Here is a 4,883-nt window from a genome sequence, read left to right as displayed (position 1 = left end):
TGTCGTCGCGAATCACGAAGCCGCCATTCTCGGTGGCGTTTTTGAAACCGTTGATGGATGCTCTAACGCAGGAGCAGGATGTGAACTCGCAGATCGGCGCGGCGTTGTGCCTGGCGGCGGCGATTGGTCGACGCCGGAGCCGGATGTGGAGGCGTTGCGGAAGGGGTACTTTGCCCAGGTTGGGGAGCTGGGCCAGAACGAGGTGTGCAAGGCAAAAGCGGCGCTATTGGTGCTGATAGGGAGCGTTGTTGGTGTTGTGTGCGCGTCGAGTGCGGGGTGTGTTGAATTGGTTGGTGCCTTGTCTTTTGAGTTTCTGAGCAATGAGGATTGGACGATCAGGAAGGCAGCTGCGGAGGGGTTGGAAAGGTGGCTTTGTCGGAGAAAGATTTGGCATCGCAGTATAAAGTGCTGTGCTTGGATTCGTTACAAAATCGCAGGTTTGATAAGGTGATTGTAACTTCTTTTTTCTCATTAAGAATACCTTTGACTATGCTATTACCAAGGAGAATACCAACGCTAACGAAAATTTTTTTGGAAGAAAATGTTGTATAACGAGATTATTATTTTTTTTGTAGTTTTATTTTTTTTTTTGCAATCGCCTTTTGGTTTTGCCCATATACAAGCCGATGAGATTATTGTCAGTGTCGAAATGAAAGTCCTACAAATAAGTTGATCCAGAGTGTGAACTGTGTGAATAGGTCAAGGTAGTTCGGGAGACTATGAATCGCACCTTGGAAACGTGGGAAGAGGTAACTGATGCATCGGAGGATGTTTCCCCACCAGCTAAATCCGCGTGTTCTACCGTTGGGTAAGGCATATTTTAATTTTGCACAAGTTCAGAGCATATTTATTTTTAGATAATAGTACCCTTTGAGCTGATGGAAATCCATGTTCTACATATGGCTAGAGTTAGAAGATACGTTATCTTATGTTATCTCGATCTTGATTCCAACTTCGCTAACGAGGTTTAAAAAACTTGAAACAAATGAGGAATGTTATTGCGTACTAATTTCAATTCAGAATTGGGAATTAGAGTCTGTTTTATTTATTTTCTCCTTTCTCTTTATGTTTTAACCACAGAAGCTTTGACTACTTCCGGTAAAGAAATCCAATACATTGTTATGTTCGTGGCTTTTATTGTAGGTCCGGTAATGTTAATGATCATGTGACACTGCAAGTTCAGCCGATGCTGGCTTTAAATCTTCTGTGTCAAAGAAAAAACAGCCCCAGCCAAACAGGTCCCCTACACTACAGTTTTCAGTGTTATCCACGATCAAAAGGAGAGCCCTCTAAAGGGCAATGACAAAAACTAAGCATGGGCATGCCACGCAAGCTGGACCATGTGAAAATGCTCTGGTTCGAAACTCGAAACTCCTGAATCAAAGTCATCCATTTTGAGCATGCAGGGGGAAGATAATATCAAAATGTGTGATTTTGAAGTTTCTAAACCAGCCCAGAATCAAGACCCAGAAAAATCGGGGGCAGAGATAAAGCGGTTGTCTTTAGCAAGATGTCATGAGAAACAGTATAAATTTGGTGGCCTGAAATCTGGGTCTCGTGTGGTTCCAAATTTACAATGATGACAGTCCTGACCTAGATGTTAAGGTCAACTACGCAAATGAAGTTTTGTTAATCCTCAAGATGCTGAGGATTTTTCTATGATTCGTGAACAACTTATTCAAATTGAAAATCAGCAATCCAATCTGTTAGACCTGCTTCAGGTACATTGAGGTTTATACCTTTTCTTTACTGAAACTAATCTAAAACCTTTTCTGGAATTCTGATAATACATTATAGTATTTGTTTAGTTCTGTCTATTTGGCGTCTTCACTTTTCATATTGTGCTTGTGAAAAAGACTCTTCGTGCACTTAGATTCTGACAGCCTGTCATATTTGAATATTGGATATATTAATGATCGGCTTTCCTTTTTGTTCTCTGGTTTAGCCTAGACGTGCCTACACCGTCCTGACTTGGATATTAATTTCATAATATCTGCAAGCAGTATAATTGCACGATAACTTGGTACAGTAATTACAACATCCTTTTCATTTTCTTTTTTGTCTGAATTTTCTTAGCCTTCTTGACCATAATAACTTACTTTTTATGTAACTGAGGTTGGTCCTTTCTTCTGCTGGATTTCAAAAAAGCTCTGTTAAATGATTTTGAAGAATTGAGTGGATTGAGATTGCACACTTTTACTTTCTTTCCTAGTAGGTAAACCCAATAGCCATTGATCCTTTAGACAAAAAAATGCCATTGATGCGTGTTGTCTTGGTCACCATCTGCTGGGTCATGTCAAATAGTAACCTTCTAATTCCCCATTGTGATGCCTGGGATCATTCTGCTGCTCTACCAATATGTGGTAGGGACTAGAAGCGCCATTTTTCCCTCAAGTCTAAGCTGTTTTTTGGTAGTTGCAATACCTTTTGTCTTTCTCAATGCTTCACTTTATGGAAACATATATGGAAGTATGCAATTCTAACTTCTCTACTTGAATATAGAGATTTATTGGAAGCTCCCAAAGTGGAATGAATTCTCTGGAGACTCGTGTGCATGGCCTAGAGATGGCCGTGGATGAAATATCATATGATTTGGGAGTACCAAGTGGAAGGATTCCCAATACTGATGCGACAGAGGACACATGTTGCAAGCTACCAGGTTCTGATTTTTTGAGTTCCAAATTCTGGAGAAAGACGGAGGGGAGGTACTCTACATCAAGGCTCTCTTTAGGAAGCATATCATCACCCAATACTATGGATAATTCAAGTAACAGAGATAGTATTGAGATGTCCTTTAAGAGCAAAAGATTTCAGCATCGTACGGGTGGATTATTGTAAACTCTGTGGAAGACGATGAAGGCGATTTCAAAGGGCACTTAGGGCAGTATAGGCATAATATGCCAAAGAATATACCTCAAGATCCTAAGAGAATACAAAGTAACAATGCCAGTGGGCTGGACAGCATTTCTCTAGCTTCTCGTGCAGCGCTTAGGAACCAGCAAATCAGGTAATTACATATGTAATTATAGTGGTTCTGTTTTACTGTCTTGAGTCTCTACTTTCCATTATGTGTGCGTCCTCTTTTTGCCTGATCATATAACAGTGCAACATCGACTGTTGAATTGGATAAAACATATTGTTAATGCAATGTGGCAAATGATTCCCCCAACAATTTGGGAATGGTAATTGTGTATTTGATAAGTTACACTTTCTATCGTTACCCCAGTTAATAAGCCAGCTATGCACGAATTATGTGGGGTGTTTGTACAGGATCTTATTCTGACATTAGAAAGTCCACACAGTATCAGGGTTAGAATTCCAAAAGAGAGAGCCAAAAACCTTCTAATAAAAAATCCCGAGCGTATTTTAAATCTGAAACTCTTGTGAAAGTTAGGAAACTAGTTTCTACTCATTTCAATCATATTTCACCATTACCACCACCTTTTCTTTCATGTGAATTATGTGTTTGCCTAGAGCATTTGGTTGTCTGAGATAGAACTTAATATAATCGTGTTGCATTTGCTTAACAGATCATCAGTGTAGTCAAGAAAAGAGGAACTCGTTACTCCACGGCCATTTAACTAGATCAAAATCCAACATCAGAAGTCACTTATTCGTGGATGAAAGCGAATATAAGAGCTTGGTGGTCCAGTTTGGGAGAGTTACTTGTTCAAATCAATCCTTGGTAAATTATAATTGAAAACGAAGGCTATTTTCTTTTGCCAATGTTTATATGGAGGCAGAGGCAAGCATATGGATTTAATTTAAAATATGATGCAGGCGGAGGAGTTTTTCGTGATATGCATGTGATTTACTTAAACCATGTGATCGGCGTAGGAGTTTTCTTTATCTGTAGTGTATGATATTTTCTATCTTAGCCATTCTAAGGGCAGGAAAAAGTGGTTATGCTCTATAAGAGCATGCCTGATGATGAATGGTAACAAAATTGCACGTGTAGTGGATCCTAAAGATTTTTCGCCGGGCTTTGATACTAGGCAAAACCATAAAGCAATAGATTTTAATGATAAGGTATTTCTAAGTAGATAGCACAGATACAGTTAAAAAAAAACCTCGTTTCTTTTTGAAAGGCAAAACATCTCACATTCTAATCAGTAAATAAATAAACGATCACACATGGTATTATCATCAGGCCTAGCTACCCGGTTCTTTTTAACATCCTTCATTGTGTTTTTTGTTTTGTTTTGTTTTTTTTTTTTATTGTTTTGGGATAACCACTCCTTCATTCTTTTGCATTTTCTTTTCTTTCTAATAAAAAAATTGAAGCGAGTTGATCGTTGAAAACTCGTCTTTAGGGCAGTCAATGCATGCTTCCTGCGTGAAGAGCGCTTGCAAAGAATCTTGTGACTTGCGAGGCAGTGGAATTTGAGCTATGATTATGAGTTAAATTTTTACTAATTGAATCAATTTCGTTTGGCTCATGTTTTTTTAACTTTTACCGGCTCATATGGGAAGCTATTGAATGGGCCATGGATATGAACGTGTCCATTCAGCTCATTACTAAATGATACATTCAAAAGATTTTGCTTGAGAAATAATAAAAAAATTTTGTTTTAAATTATAGAGTATTTTTTAAAAAATTTCATCTTAAAATATAAAACATTTTGAGTAGATTAAGGTTTCATTAAATATATCAATTTTAATAATATTTTTTTATAATTAATTTTCATCTTTTCTCTTTTTAATATATTAAATGATGGATGTTTTTAAAAATTTATATTTTTATTTTGAAAAGATAAAGTTATTAAGTGTATTTAATGAAATTTATTGATATGTAAAATTTTGTTTAAAAGTGTCTTATAATTTAATACAAAGGGAGTACTACTTTTATCTCAAATTATAATATACTTTTAAAAAAAATTAAT

The 4,883-nt window shown here is 37.2% G+C and overlaps 1 pseudogene; it reads left to right on the top strand.

Moving 5' to 3' along the window:
• Positions 1–8: 8 nt before the first annotated feature.
• On the top strand, positions 9–4,141 carry LOC129295182 (TORTIFOLIA1-like protein 4; annotated as a pseudogene).
• Positions 4,142–4,883: the final 742 nt, after the last annotated feature.

The sequence above is a fragment of the Prosopis cineraria genome, unplaced genomic scaffold (genome assembly GCF_029017545.1).
Source record: "Prosopis cineraria cultivar Desert tree isolate PC_DT_omini unplaced genomic scaffold, ASM2901754v1 PC65, whole genome shotgun sequence".
NCBI classification, from domain to species: domain Eukaryota; kingdom Viridiplantae; phylum Streptophyta; class Magnoliopsida; order Fabales; family Fabaceae; genus Prosopis; species Prosopis cineraria.
The sequence above is the reverse complement of the archived record's forward strand: the minus strand, read 5'-3'. Positions and strand labels throughout refer to the sequence as shown.